This window comes from Takifugu flavidus, chromosome 17 (genome assembly GCF_003711565.1).
Source record: "Takifugu flavidus isolate HTHZ2018 chromosome 17, ASM371156v2, whole genome shotgun sequence".
Taxonomy (NCBI): domain Eukaryota; kingdom Metazoa; phylum Chordata; class Actinopteri; order Tetraodontiformes; family Tetraodontidae; genus Takifugu; species Takifugu flavidus.
In genome coordinates this window covers 7,543,694-7,560,415 of record NC_079536.1, presented here as the reverse complement: position 1 = coordinate 7,560,415, position 16,722 = coordinate 7,543,694, and the positions used below count along the sequence as shown (strand labels likewise).

The window sequence follows — 16,722 nt, the reverse complement described above, 5'->3', positions numbered from 1 at the left end:
CAGAGTGGCCTGTGGGCACGAAACACATACAAGAATATCTGCAAGAAATATCTCTAGGTAATACATGTGAGCATCTGGTCCACACGCGGCACATCCATTCATGTATCCCATTGACGTCACAATGAAGCCTCACAGCATAATATGGAAGGACACTGCTTCCCTCAGTTGCACTTTTTTTTTCTCTATCTTCTTTTCTTCTCCTATTCCTCTTATTCTGTGCTGGTAAACATATACATTTGTCACAGAAGGCTCAAAATACATCAGATAGATGTACATATGTGCAGATACAGCCACGCACAAACACACACGTACACTAAAAACAGACTCATTCTAAGTCACGGGTGACTCTAAACCTTGTTTAAACCAAACCTTTATTTCCCCTGTTGCTCACTTGGATTGTGACATAGTGTGTGTATGTGTGCGTGTGTGTGTGTGTCTGCTGTTAGCGAGAAAATACATGCGCATAGATGCATGTGTATGCTTGTGGCGGACATTTGTTTGCGCACGTGCTTTTTTATGAGAGTTGGTGTACTGTGCTTTGTCTTATTTATTCCTTTTCATCTTAATTAAAAGCGAGGTTCTGCTGAGTCCTGGTCACAAAGCAGCTCCTGGGAATATTTTTAATTATTTCGTACCTTCCTCATCCCCTTCACTCTTCTATTTGCGATTAGCGAGAGCAGCCGGAGATTAACTGACAGAGGGGCGTATTTGCACAGTTGGTCCAAAATTGACAGAAATGACTAATTGTGTGTTGTGTTCACGCGTGTGTGAAGCTTTCATATCAAAGGCAATCAGTGTTGAACTTATATTCCTTCAGCCATGTTTTCTGGCGTTGCAGGGAAGCTATAAACAGACAGATTTATATGATATGTTCAAACTGGAGCTATGCACACCTACAGGCGAGCGTGCTGTACAAATCAATCAGTCCATATATTTTTAATATAGTCCGAAGCACTAATAATGTTCCTACTTGTCTTGTTGAGCAGCATATTAAACACTGAAGGTATTCATTAATATGTAAACCAGTGTGCTGGCTTTAATATGGAGTTGGGGTTGAGAGACCAGGTTAAGGAGGGGTGGGTGCGGAGGGGGGATGAGTCAAGAGTGCCAAAGGTTTGGCTTGATTAAGTCCAGCAGATCTATTGGATCACCACATATGTGTGTATTTGTGAGCATTTTTCTCGGCGTTTAAATGCTTTTCAATGCCAGCAGGTTGTTTATTGGAAGACTTGCGCGTCTGTGCGTGCAGGGATTTTGCATGCATGTGTTTTCCTGAGGTCTCCAGGTCCCCAGGGTGATTAAAGAGAATAAATATGCTTGATTACAAATGTCCTACCTCCACGTCAACCCTGCTAATGTATGCAGTTTAATTGAGCGTTACGGGCAAAGTATGAGTTATGGAATGGAGAGACAGGCCAATATCTCAGAAAGGTAGGGAGTGGGATGGAAAGCCAGGAGAGAGACGAATAGCCTTTGTTTGGAAAAAAAAAAGGTGACGTACATTCAAATAAAATGCTTGCATCTATATTAAAGACATTAAAAAATGCTCCCAGAGTAGTACATAACATCAACATCAGTGCATACCTGTTCAAAGTATACAACAAGCTACCTCTATCAGACACAATGTACAGTATTGTAGCATTTTGGATAGCATGCTGGGGTCAACAAGGATAATAATAGGCATTCATACACAAAAGTTAAAACTGTTCAACCATTTATTTTACTCTACATGGGACCTCAACTTATAAAATGAACATGAATGAATGATGGAATGGTTAAGCACTTAAAGAAAATGTTCACTGCTGTAGTTCACCAGAGGAGGGTTATTCTTCTCAGGTTCTTTGAGCTGTGGTCACAATCCTGCTGGTAAATCACACCTTGCTTTTTTTAGACTTGGAAGTTCATTATTGGAGCAAAGAAGGGAGTCCATTTTGTTCCTTTGGGAGTCCATTTAGAACACATTGTCTTGGCTGCATTACACAACATGTCAAGACATATTTTTCTAGCAGAACATGTAACAATTATATTAAACTAACATTAGCAATGCCTTTAAAATGCAAGAGCAAATTTGAAAGCAAACAGATTGAGTTCTCAAGCAGATTGATGTAGATGAATGTTATTATTACTAGTAAAGGTACCAGTATTAGTAGTGATATTGCTGTTGTTCATGCTGCACCTGCTTATGTATACCTAACTTAATGCAAAATTAAAGTATCAAAATATTTCATCAATACTTCAGATGCCATGATGGCATTAGAGTTGAAGACACTCAAAGGAAGAAAGACTCTGCATCATTAAGCTTACTATCTTATTACAGCAACATTCTACGACAGCAACAGGTGAGCGCGCAAGGACATCACGGACCCAGGGAGGGCGGGGGGATTGCTTTACCACTGGCCTTCTCTCATTTTTCATGACTTTTATTCATTTTTATTTTACAGTTTTCTATCTATCACTGTTAATTTTTAATGCTTTCCAAATTGATTTCCTTCCTGCTTTAGTTTTGACCTGTTGTATCCAAAAATGCTGATTGTTAGTCACTATTAAAAATTTGCTCTCGATAAAACCAGATTTCGACACTGCCTGTATATTAAACAGCTGAGATAGGATATACATGAAATAGGACGCATAGCTATTTGCCAAAAAAGGGTAGCCAAGAGTGAAATGCACTTATATATACAGTTGTTATGTATTATTACCGTACAATAACAGTCCTTCATCTGAATATATTAGAAAAGTATGCTTGAAGAATATTTGTTGCTAGTTGCTACTCTACTTTCATCTTTTGGTCACATTTTAGCTTACCCCCGCCAAACACACACACACACACACACACCACACACACACACTCTCACACACAAGCCCTAATTGGCTTATTGTCTTGAGGAGCCAATGACAGAAGAACCAGTAGGAGGCAGACTTTTATTTGAGGTTATTGAGAAAGAAAGCTAATTTCCCCACCTTTCCTTGTCCAGGCCTCACTGGTGCACACACACATATATCAGACCCTCTCTGGAGGGATCATTAAGAGTCTGGCATTCTGACTTTCCCCTCTCTTCCGCTGTCTCTCTCTCTCTCTCACCACACACACACACACTTTATTTCATTCTCCAGGTCAACAACCAACAACACAAACAGCTAACCTTTAGAAGGAAGTGAGACAAACACTGGTGCCTCCATGATCAGAATGTATTATGCTACTCATGAGCCCCCCCCCCAAAAAAAACTCATATACAGTAGGTGCATCACTAGATGGTTCTGCAGAAACACACGTCGTGATTCTCAAGTCCTGCATTTATTGAAATCAGGATTTTTTTGTACGGGGCTCTTCCATTGAATCTAATGCTCATGACTAGCATGACTACATGGAGACAAGTAGAGGTACAAGCTCAATTTATCAAATGTAACATAAATTATTTGAATGCAGAGTCTGTGGAAAAGGCCTGAGAAAACCAAGTTGATTAAAACAAGGGCCTCATTGTTTGTACTAGGCTATAAAGCTAAATTTTAATATTGCCCAACTTTCATGACCGATATCATGAATAATCCACGGAACATTTATATGCATTCGCAAATATATGTCAGTAAATCTTTGCTCTAGTGTGTAGATCCTCTACCGAGGAGGACCGGAACATGACAGGACAAACTTACTAGTAAGAGTGCAGGGGGCAGTGATTGCTACGCAGGCCATAAAAAGCGTGCAAGCCTCCTTTGGGGTTTTAGGACTAAGGCAACACCCTGGGAGGGGTACTGCTAATTTACGAGTCCCTCTGCTCCGTGGTCAACAAAAATAAAACAGCTGGGGTAATTACTAATTCATTATTAACAGGCAGCATTATTTATGAGCCAAGAGATGCTACAGGCCTGTAGTTTCTTTGCTATCCCGACCCGACCAGAGCTGGGATGATATGGTGAAGACCCAGCCTGAGGCACTCCTCCTGCCTCCCCTGCACAGGCCTGATGTCCACTCCCCTGGGTGCAGGCCAGAGAGGGCAGATGTTGAGAGCTGAGAAGGGGAGTCCAGCACTTAGCTATGACCAGCATCTATATGGGTTTTTACAATAAGAGAGAGAAAGATGCACATGCAATATAGACGTGTGTTGATGTGCTAGTCTGTGTGGTTGCCCAGTCACAGACTTAGATATAGACGACAATCAGAGTGGGAGAGAGAGGCTAATCTTATCCAATTGACAGTTATTGAAAACTAGGCACTCTTTAGTCCAATTACGTCCAGCTATAACTCAGAAATGCATCACCTTTTCCCCTAAACTTGGATGCCGTACAGACATATGTAACATATTCTGACCTTTGTGGCAGAATGTGTTGATGTGATGAAAAGGTACTTGGTAGGTCTCAATTGCATTTGCATTTGTGTTATTTTTTTTTAATGGATATGATTTTATTATTATTTTTGTACACAATGGTGCATTTTGAACAAGGCAGACTACATTCTGAGAATCGATGTTAACTGTGGCTTCTCTTAAATGCAGCTACATACTGTCACATTCCGCGGAATTACGGAAAATGTCTCAGCGGCAGAAATTATAATAGCTCTCAATGTGATGAGAATACTGGTATTTTTAGGCATTTGATCCATCCTGAGGTTCATGGATTTAAAAGCTTTTGTGTTATGCCTGTGAAATGATACATTTGCAGGCCTGCTTAAAACTCAATTTAACCGTAGCTGCAGCATTGCCATAATGGCTACCCTCTATTTCCAGAGCTCTCCCAATCAATAACAAATTGCTGAAAGCACAAATGATTCCATTTTCTGCTGGGGGGAAACGAGAATGATGAAAAAATAGGTGAAATTGATATGTGAGGGAATATTATCAATGCTCTAAATGTCAGCAGGATGAGGTACTATGACCTTTCATGGCCAAGGGAGGAAAAAAATACAAAGATAAACCCTAAAATGCGGACAAACAATCATTGTAATGCAACAAATGTGAAGCATGTTCCTGATTATTCTTTTATAGCAACAGATGACTATAGGGCATGACTGCTACAAAAAAGAATGGTGGTGTGAACTGGGTCTTGCAATTTTTTTTATTTCTTTATCATATGAGTTAATACCACAGATGAGCAGTAATAGTCAACTTGAAATGAACATGGGTAAGAGAGGATCAGCACAGCACTATTGATCATTCATGCTGTACATTAGGAACTGTACAAGATGTAGAGAAGATTGGCACAGAGGTGTGATCCAGAAGAAGAGGTATGGCACAGGGGTGGGGCTGTCCATAAGGGGCAGTGGTGGGTGCAGGAGGACAATCTGTTGCACACTGAGAATTCTGATGGCCTAATGATTTTTGGATGATTCTGAGTGACCCGTGGAGCCTGCTCCTGAGCTACATCCAGTAAAGTGCTGCTCCATGACGATTGCTCTCTGGCGAAGTTCTACACTTGGTTTTGTACATCCTTAGACCCCATCCTTAGAGAGGTTACTGTTGTTGCACCGGCTGGTTAGTGCTCTTACCCCATCAAGATGGCCAAGATGAGGCCCAGGGTGGGCAATGACTTTACAGTTAGGCTTAATTCTGGTACATTTTTAGGTTACAAGAAAATCAAGTCTTCTCACTATACTTGGATTTTCAGGATTATTGAACTGTACATGACAGTTACACTGTTATACACATCAGTAAATCGTGGACAAAGCAAGAGCAATTGGGCATTTGATCCACGCTGTCACCTCAACTGTTCTGGAAGATCTAGATGAGATGTCCAGGGCAGGAAATTTTAAAATAATGACTGATTGTGGTTTGCTATCGATGGTCCTTTTTTTTCTCACAAAGAAAAATAAAAAAAGGAAAAGAAAGTTGTGGTTAATCTACTGCTGCATGAGAGACGTTTTAAATTAGAGCTATAATGTTTAGCTAATCAAGTTCAATTGATGTAGATTTTTGATTCTACAAATATAGAAGTGTGATGCCTGGAAAAGGTGACATCTTAAAACATGATATTTCCAGTAATGTATAGTTACTCACACTATAAATAATTGGTAATTGTGTAACATGTTGCATATAATTTTGGTTTAGTGGAACTTTGAAGGCAGAGAAATTAGTAATATTGTGTAAAATCTGGACTGTGGCAGCTTGGTTTTGAACTGTCTAGGACATATTATGGGAGTAAACATGTTTGAAGACTTTGTGTACGATATATACATGTGCCAGTTTTTCGACACTTTGCTTCTGTGTTGATGCCCAGTGGTTCTTCACGTTACATGGCAACAACTAAATAAATCATCCTTACAGCTCCTTTTAAGGGAAAATTGAATAAGGATTTTGATTATAATCACACATTCTTGACCTTCCACATGGAAGCTATAATAAAAATATGGTCCAAGTGAGCTTCACAGTAAACATTCAACGTCTCCTTAACCTTTTTCCTGAATAACTGTATGTGCATATCTGGTTAAGGGTATATCTGTACATTTTTTTCCCCATAGAATGGAATGTACAAGGCCTCTGAATGTATAGCTTAAAGGTCATGTGTATTATTGTTGGCATGCTGAGGGTTGTTTTTTTTGCAAGGGCAAATATAAGAGACGTGACTATCTATGAAATAGGTGACATGTTTTTTGAAGTCAACAGTTATATTAAGTTGCTCAGTGTGGAGATATAAATGAAACAGCATTACAGGAGTTGAGTTCAAAAGATTACCTTTCCACATCACTCCAATGAATTCAACATATAAAACCAGTTGTGACTTTCTCTCCCCCTGTCTTCCTTGTGGGTCACCACACAAGTCCCCTCAGAAAAACAACTGTGCTTAACAGAATGAAGATGGGTCTGAAACTTTTCCCAAAGCAGGGTCAGAGGCAGCAATGAGGCCGGTGGCTAGGCCAGAGGCTGAAACAGGGCCTGCCCTCCTCATGGGGGAAGAGCCAGCTCCAGTGGCTCCTCCGGGTCTAAATGAGCAGGCTTGAGATGATAAATTGCCACCCATTGTGGTTTACCCCGCCATGTCCACAACGAAGGTCTCACATCACTGCGCCTTGGAACAGGGAAGACTTTTGGGGTCCGATGACTATCATGGCAAATGAACACTTACCTAGCAGTGACAGGTCCTTGAAGCAGGGGACTGCAGTGACAAGACATCATTGACCAAGCCCCCATTGACCAAGGAGCTGCTGTATCCTGGAATAAAACTCCCCCGGAACACCTCCATATACTAACTTGGCAAATTAGGCCTGGAGATCGTCCGTGGGGTCCAAACGAAGACCAAGCAGGATTGAAAAATGGAGGAACTAGCTGGCTCACAAAGAAGCCTTCCTGGAGCAGTAGAATCTCTCTCACTGTTGTGTGGGTTGTATGCTGTGATAATGTTCATACCCAGGAGCTACATGGCCAAAGTTAAATGCTCCAACATAAACCGTGGGTCCTTGTCTGAGGGATGTCCAAAAGTGTGCAAATGTTAGCCACTGTCTGGTGCAAGAGCAACATTGTGGCTACTGCCTTTATCACTTTATCACTAAGCTCAATGTATTTACTTACTTACTTATTTACTTACTGTTAATTTACTTACTGTTAATTATTCAAAGAAATACAACATACAAAATTGTGATTGTGTCAACCGTGTAATTGGAATAAGAACTCACCCCCCTAGGTCTCCTAGTGGGTCACCATGACAGGAACGGCAGTACAAAATAGCATAGAAACGATTACTATAGACATTTCAATAAAATACTGAGTGTTGCTGCTTTATTATTTTTTTAACCAAATGCATTATTTGAGTGTTATGAACCCAAGAGACAATGAGGTTATCCTTTAATAAAGGGGCAATTGGATTGAAGTGATAAAAATAAAGCATACACAAATGCTGTGTTGGTCTTTTAGCTGGTGATCCTGGTAGAGCAGCCAAGCTGGGAAAGGTTCTTGTTCCAGTTTGAAAGGAATCTTTGCTATGTGGTCCTGGTGTCACACATTGGAGGAGAAAAGGGGCTTTGAGGAAGCTTGTTAATAGTGTAGTGCTAACTAGCTGGGTGGCTTGAAGATTAACCTGAAAACTTGTTTTGTTTTTAATTAAACTCATTTTTCAGTATCTTGGTAATTCCTAAATACTCTAGTTTCATTGCTGTGAGGAAAGGCACCATATCTGCTTTGTTAGCAGGCTGCCTGAGACATTCAGCTGCAGCTCAGCACCTAGGGGTCCCGGTGGAGAAGAGTGGAGGTAGTAGAGCAGAGGCAAGAAAGTGCACCTTCATACAGTATGACCTAATGACCTCAGGGTCACATGCCACTGCCAACCAGTGGCAACTGCTGGATCAGATTTTCACTCCTGGATGATTGTAGCACATTTGGGGTACCATTGCTTTCCTTTGTCTCGAAGAGAAAGTAGGCCATAGGGTCAACTTGTTTATACATGGTGTGACATAATTGCTCACTCACAGTTCCAGGTCCCAAAATGAATTGCTCTCTGTTCTGTGTCATTGTTCCTATTGAATAATTAAATTTGAACAGCATGCTTACTCCAAAGTTGATACTGTAATCATGATGCCTCTGGAGAAAAATCCCTTTGAATCTAATTTAATTGGAGTTTATAATCAAAGTTTGCCATATCGAACCATTCAGTACAATTTCACTGTTTCACTGAGTATATTTCCTGTAATGGTAGAAAATAGCATTTGTCTTTTAATGTCAGAGTAGAAACTAAACCAGCGAGTTTGTTCTCCCCGCCATGAACTGTCAAAGGTTTGCTTGGGCTCTGCTTGTTTGCATGCATTCCAGGTTTTCTCCCAAAATTCAGAGACAGGTGAAGGTTGACTGAAGATCAGGGGTATTGGTGTGTGTCCCAGGATGGACTGACAGCCTGTCTAAGGTGTATTCTTGCCGATGGCCCATGACAACAGTCATCGTCAAACTGGAAGAATGAGCCAAATGTTTGACATAGTGAAATATAGTCACACTCATATTCCCTAAACTCAATTCAACCCAGAAGGCCAACTTGGTTAATTATATTTTCTAGAACTAAAACCAAACACACACACACAGAGATATATACGTCTTGAGTTGCACTCAGCTGCTAGCAGCAATAGATCAAGTATGTATGTAACAGAAGCTGTGCGAAAAACCCAAATAAGAAGTGTTGGCATATTAAATTAGTCCATAAAATAAATCTGTGAGGTTGTTTACAAGAGTTAGAACTCACAGGAGACATCATGGGGAAAAGCTTGTGTCAGTGAATAAGTTTCATGACAAACATATAGTGCACATACAGATGCATGAATCGTGCCTGTAAATCTGTGCTAATTGCAGTTGTCATTTTAAGGTCCAATCATCTAACATGACTGTTACTTCATGGCTACCGACTATACAAACATCCTGCAACCATAATTGATGAGTCGTTGTTTTTGCAATTTAAAGCTTTAAAACTTCATAGCATAAATAAAGAATAAGTGTAAAAATGCAAACTGAGAGACAAACAACATGTAACCCACATCTGTCTTTTTAGCTCCTGCTTCCTGCAGAACCACAGTGAATGAGATGGACAAGTACGCATACACAAACACAATCGTGCTCCCAGACCTTAAAACACCTTGACATCACCCAGTGCTGCCATGGTGATTCGTGCCATTTCCAGACAGTTCATCAGCATAAGAGCACTTACCTTCTGTTTGCGCAGTTGTTTTTTGCATGCATTTTTGTGTATTACAGTTGTGTGTATTATAGTTGTGAGGGTTTACGTCTTCCTATAAATGATAGGACTCAAAATAACAAAAGTTTGGTCCCCATATGATTCATTTTAAGGTTAAAAAAATATTTGGCTTGTGATTAGAATTTTAAATAAAGGCATATTTATTTGCATAAATCTAAGAATAAATTCAGAAAATCCGCTAATTCAGAAATCCAAGACCACCACTTGTCTTTTAGATCCCATCCCAACACACCTGTTGAAGGATGTTTTACCATTGATAGGCAGTTCTATCCTGGACCAGATCAATGGTTCTTTAGAGACAGGTTATGTACCCCGGTCCTACAAGATGGCAGTGATTAAGCCAGTGCTTAAAAAAACCATCACTGGATCCTGATATATTAGCAAATTATAGGCCAATATCCAACCATCCTTTTATCTCTAAAGTTCTTGAGAAGGTGGTGGTGACTCAGTTACTGCAGCACCTGCAGAGAAACAGCCTGTTTGAGATGTTTCAGTCAGGCTTCAGAGCTCATCACAGCACAGAAACAGCACTTCTTAAAGTTACTAATGATCTGCTTATAGCTTCAGATCATGGACTGGTCTCTATGCTGGTTCTGCTGGACCTCAGTGCTGCTTTTGATACAGTTGATCACAGCATCCTGTTACATAGACTGGAACATGTGATTGGGATTAAAGCGACAGCACTAGACTGGTCATATTTATCTGATAGATACCAGTTTGCTCATGTCCATGGTGTTCCCTCCTCATACAGTAGGGTTAGCCACGGAGTTCCACAAGGTTCTGTACTTGGACCAATCCTCTTCACGTTGTACATGCTTCCCTTAGGGAAATTTATTCGGCAGCATGGGATAAATTTTCATTGTTATGCTGATGACACTCAGCTTTATTTATCCATGAAACCAGAGGAGACAGAGAAGTTAGTGAAGCTCCAGACCTGTCTTAAAGACATAAAGTCCTGGATGTCTTTAAATTTCCTCCTCCTTAACTCAGGAAAAACTGAGGTCATGGTGTTTGGTCCTGAACCTCTCAGGGATAGATTAGATCACATGATCACTCTAGATCAGGGGTCTCAAACTCAATTTACCTGGGGGCTGCTGGAGGTTGAGGCTGGGCCGCATTTTTTACACAAAATAAGATGAAAAAATAAACAAATTAAGAATTAATAAGAAAATAAAGTAATCAGCAATAAATAATAATAATATTAATAATACAGCAGATATAGAAAAGTGAAGAAACCACATATAGTTGCTGCTGACCAGAGAAATTTAATTACTATTATTCACATTCAAATGTCTGTATTAACAGTTCTTTAACCTCTAACTTTCTGAACAAGAATGGAACATTGAACATGAACTGTTCTGAACATGGCGTCTCTTGCCTACTTCTTGCTGCTAGAGACCTGACAGCGCTTCCTCTCACATAGCCGAGCCACATTTGGCTTGAGGGATGAAGCAGTTGAGACCCTCAATAGGGCTTGAAGATGCTCATCAGTCAGTCTGGACCTGTATTTGGACTTATTGAAGTTCAAGGTGGAGAAGAGCTTTCCGCACAAGTATGTGCTCCCAAAAAGGCACATGGTCCGCTTGAACATCCGGGAAAGCTCAGGGAAGCTGGAGGTCAATTCTCTCAAAAATTGGCCAAGCTTGTCTGCTTTTCCACTAACCTCCCTGAACTTGGCTTTAAGTTCAGAGTTGCACTGAAGGTCAATGAGCTCCATTTGAAGCACAGGAGGGGCATCTTGCACATCAAAGGAGAAGGGGTCCGCAAAAATTTGAAATCTGTCTCTGTGCGTATTGAAGTCTGCGAATCTGTGTTCAAATTCCTCCTGCAGCTTTAAAATTCTAGAGTCTAGATGGTATCTCATTAACATCTAGTCTCTCTGTGAGGAATCTAGTAGAAACCTTTGACCAAAATCTCTCCTTCAACTCACACATTAAAACAGTCTCTAATAGTGCCTTTTTTCACTTGAAAAACATCACAAAGATCAGGAAGCTACTGACACGGCATGGTGCTGAAAAGTTAGTCCATGCATTTGTTACTTCCAGGCTGGACTATTGTAATTTTTCATTATCAGGGTGTCCTTTAAGAAGCCTCCAGCTGATCCAAAATGCTGCAGCCAGAGTTCTGACAGGTATTGACAAAAGAGATCACATAACTCCTGTACTGGCGTCTCTTCATTGGCTGCCCGTTAAATTTAGAATAATTTTTAAAACCTTTCTTTTGATCTATAAGGTCCTCAGAGGGCTAGCTCCATCCTACGTGGAGGTGCTAGTGATACCTTACCAGCCCAATAGACCACTCCGTTCTCAGAATGCTGGTCTACTTGTGGTTCCCAGAGTTTTTAGGAGTAGAATGGGGGACCGAGCATTTAGCTACCAGGCCCCCCTGCTATGGAACCAGCTCCCTGTCCAGGTACGGGAGGCTGACTCCATTGCTACTTTTAAGATTAGGCTTAAAACCTATAGGCCAAGGCTGCTGGGGTCCAGAAACATGATCACCTGACAGGCCTCTGTCACCTCACAGGGTCATGGTTTCCTCTCCTCTCCTCTCCTTTCCTCCTCCTCATCAAGCAGACTAGTTATGCTGATTCTTGTGTAGTTTCTATGCCCCCCCCCCCCCCCCCCCCCTTCCGTATTCATTTACAGGTATCGTCGCCTTCGGAGCTGCATGATGACCTCCGGCCCCGCTGACCCGCTGTATAAATAGTGTATTTTTGTACGTGTTTCTGTGCTCTCCTCTCCTCTCTCTCCTCTCCTCTCCTCTCCTCTCCTCTCCTCTCCTCTCCTCTCCTTTCCCTCTCCTCTCTTCTCCTCTCCCTCTCCTCTCCTCTCTCTCTACCCAGCCGGCCATCAGCAGGAGGGTCCCCCTACATGAGCCTGGTCCTGCTCAAGGTTTCTTCCTGTTAAAGGGGAGTTTTTCCTTGCAACTGTTGCTTGTCTGGGGTTAGGCCCTGGGATTCTGGAAAGTGCCCTGAAACAATTTTGATTGTAAAAGACGCTATATAAATAAAGATTGATTTCATTTCATTTCATTTGAAATGCTGTAACTTATATTTTCATACCTATATTTCAACAGTTATCAGTTAGCTGCCAATTAGACTGATGTGACAGTCTAGTATCCATTTACGTGATAGCATTAGTCGATAATGAAGCAGTCATGTTCAGTTTAGGTATTAGTTTATTAGGATCCTCATTAGCCGTACCATGCTATTCTTACTGAGCTCTGATACATTTACATAAAATTTTACAGTCCATTACGTAAAAACACTTAACACTGCAATATACTAGAACAGAACCAAATAAATTGTATATGTAAGTTACATCATGGTACAATCTAATTGTTCCACAGAAAACATACATTTAGACAAAATGCAGAAGCAGCACAAGACAGCCGTAGGGTCTAGTGAGTGTCCCCCATGACTGGTGAATGTAGTTTAACTCAGGTACAATCAAAGAAAAAACAGAGGGCCCCGACCCCAACAGAAAGATTCAAAGACTGTTGTGGGTTTTTTTTTCCCTTTGGATTATATAGGATGATATAACAAGTGTTAATTATATGCACACAATAACACATTATGTTTCTAAGCATTCTTTTATTTTTTTTACCTGGCTGTTCTGTGGGTGTGGATCTCTAATCAGATGACCTGTTAAACACTCCTCATGTTCCTAATTATACAATCCTGATGGCAATCAAAGTCATTGTCCATTATCAACAGTTCGCTCACCCTTGTGGTACAAATGATGCAGCCTAACCTCTTGTTTGTTTGCAGGATTCCCAATATGATCCAGTTTGTTGCCATTTTCTAGTGTCTGTGCGTGTTTTCATTAAAATGAGACATTGTGGCGTCGTTATGTGGGCAGTAATGTCAAAGTGTATGTGCTTAATGTGGAAAGTTTGATCTGCCTGTCCTCCCACGGGCGGATGTAATTGACCGGTCATTCTGCTCTTGGCTGAAGTCTAAACGATATGTTGAAGTGTCTAGTCTGAGTGGACGTTTAGAAAGAGAATTAAAGAGCTTCTATGACATCTGAGATTGTCTCTGCAGACATGTGGTCAGACCTTCCAATCACACATAACTTCACCGCAACTATTATTTTCCTGTTTATTTCAAAGTTGTCTGTTCATTTGTTGATTCCTGCATCTGCATGTGGTGATTTAACTCTGGCCTAAGGTCTCTATAGGATGGTAGCTTTAGGAAAAGGTGAGATTTTATGTCTGGTTGTGTATAAATGTCAGTCTACTCTCTCTCTCTCTCTCTGTGTGCGTGTGTGCGTGTGTGTTGTGTGTGTGTTGACCATGGAGGTATAGCATGGTCCATTTGTACTGGCCCAGTGCACCTTCGAAATTGCCTCTGGGTGTGCAGGGTGCTCACAATGTTCTGGACCATTAGCCCAAATAAGTTACAGCCCAAACTCTTAGTATCTGTCTCTGTGGCCAAATGACAAACTGTGCATCCTCCTAAATCTAAGCTGCAACGGCAGGAGCGGCAGGGAGAGGGGAAGTTCCTGTTTTTAGCCCACAAAAGTTCAAATTACTTTTCATTTTCTGTACAAACTGTGGTCTTTCCATTTAAGTAGCTCTTTTTGTAATTATCCTTCGAGCATCGCTGGCAAATATCTTTCCGCAGGATTCTACAAATTGTGACAGGGAGCTGTTTTTAGTCAGGACCATTCCTGCTCTGGACAAAAGCACTGAAATATTAAGTGATCAGACACACACTCTGGGGGTGATAATGTCTCAAACTAGGGCAAGGAGTGATCATAAAATAAAGACGGTCTCCACGCACGTTCATGTACCGTAACCATACATGCATCCCTGCAGCAGCACCATTTGGAGTAGCAGCTCTGTCTCATTGTTTATTCTGTCTTTCTTGTGCTGTTCTTTAATACATTTTTCATCTCTTCATCCAGGCCATGTATCTCGGGCAGGATACTGCCACGGATGGTGCGCACGAACTCCCGGACGCGTGTAAAAAATACATGCGCGTCCACATTTGTGCACAGAGACACAAAACCATCCTCTGGAGTAAATAAAGTTTTGGAATTCTTAAAGGCGGCCCACAGTCAGCAGACGGCTTTGTTTTATTCACCCCGAACACCACCGCCACACCTCAGTTTGGCAACTGGGCCTGTCTTCCTTGTTGCCACCCTTCACCTGACTTTCAACACCGAGATCACAGCTGAATTCCCTTCCTTGGAGATGCACAGAAGCACACAAAAATGGCAAAGGGATGGAGTCCACCTGAAGCGCATTTCAGCTGGTTTCATCATCGCAGAGCTGCGTGCTTCATGTGGCCTCCACTGAGGTGCAATCAGAACATCGCTGCAGTCTTTAGGATTCACTCTTACCAGCCTCCAGAACCATTGACTGATGAATCCAAGGAAGGTTCTTAACGTGCTACACAGAGCGATGCTTTGATTCAACCAGAAAAAAATCACATGCTGTTTCTAGGGGTGACCTAAGTTAAAGTGCCGCAGAGGGATTATCAAAGTGTTTAAAACACTCAGTGCCGCTGCAGGACAGATAGAGGCTGTAAACTGACTCGTCTTCTTACCTGTGTGAAAGGACAGCGAGGATCTAGGGCTGGCGAAAACACTGGAAAAAGAATTTACTGCAAATAATAGATGAAAGGTCGTATGGTTATTGGTGTCCTCGTGCTGTTGATTCTGATAACATGTCAGCGATGACTTTCATTACTTTAATATTGTATATCTTCAATTGTCTGTATGGAGATGGGGACATTTTCAAAATATTGTGTTTGTGAGTGCCGATAAGTGGTATTTTTACATTTTTCAATGGATCATTTTACTTTTAATAGGGGTCAGTTTTAAATCTAAATTTGCATATATTATTTTTTTAAATGGTGAAATGGGTTTTTAAAAGTGACGCTTAATTTTGATTGATAATAACTGCCCTCATTTAAAAAGATGATAGCAGTAACAATCTAAGTGAAATGAAAAACTGCGTGGAGAGTCCAATCACTTCGGAGTCTTTCTCTTCTCAGGTATAAAATGGCTTTTAACCAAGGCAAGTGGGAACCAAGGTCAGAGCACCCTGTTACAGTGCTGGACTGGAGGTTTCAACAAGCCTATATGAAGACCCCAAGCCACTTAAGAAGTTGCTGAAAAGTATAGGTCAGGTTATGATACAAATCTAACTGTAATTCAATGAGACTGGACTTAAACTTATTATTAGAAAATGGGAACAAAATGCCTCCTGACTAAAAAAGAGATAAAGAGAGCTGTTGTCACATAGCTAGTGAAGGTGCTAGTAGGAAAAAGGAGGTCACAAAGACATCTATGACGTCTTTGGAGGAGAGTAAAGTGTCACCTGTGCTCTACATCAGTCCAGTAGCAAAGAGCATAAGTCTCCATGAGAAGACACCAACAGAGTCCAAATTAAAATCAAAGATCCTTTCCTCTGAGACCATAATAAAGCTTTTTGGCCAGTTTGTTTGGACGATATCAAACATACTGCATCCCATAAACATATCAAGATTGGTGCCATGCTGCATAGAGACATCTATACTCCTGGCTTGAAAAAAAGAATATTTGCTTTCCATCAAGACAAAGTCTTAAAACAAGTCGCATAAAAGATAGAAATGGTTCACAGACAGTTTAATGATTATTCGGATTGAAGGCATCAAATAAATAATGACGCTAAGGGGTGAATCTATATGCAGTTACTTGTTTTGCAATACATTTTAAATAAAAAAATTGGCATTATACGTATATTTGTAAGATATATTTGTTGCAATAGTAGCAAAACTTACAGCACTGAACTACACTCTCTAAAAAAAGCAACAGAAATTAAACAGAACTGCATTAAAATGGAATCCCAGCAGTAAAGCCGTCAAAATCTTGACCTCAGTTTGACTGCAGAACTCATGACTGCTTGTCTTCCAAGGTGCCACGGAAAAACTTTAATTTAAAAAATAGCCATGTTGTGTTTTTTGTTTTTTATATAAAGCAGTTATAGTTAGGACCATTATTTTACAATGATGTCGTAGGAAAAAGTTGATGGTGACAGGAATAGATCTCTGCTTTAGGGATAAATTAGCTTCCA

General features: G+C 40.8%; 1 long non-coding RNA gene across 2 annotated transcripts in view; it reads right to left on the bottom strand.

Moving 5' to 3' along the window:
* Window positions 1-16,722, bottom strand: part of LOC130514054 (uncharacterized) — a 91,561-nt gene that overhangs the window by 23,361 nt on the left and 51,478 nt on the right. The window lies entirely within an intron of this gene.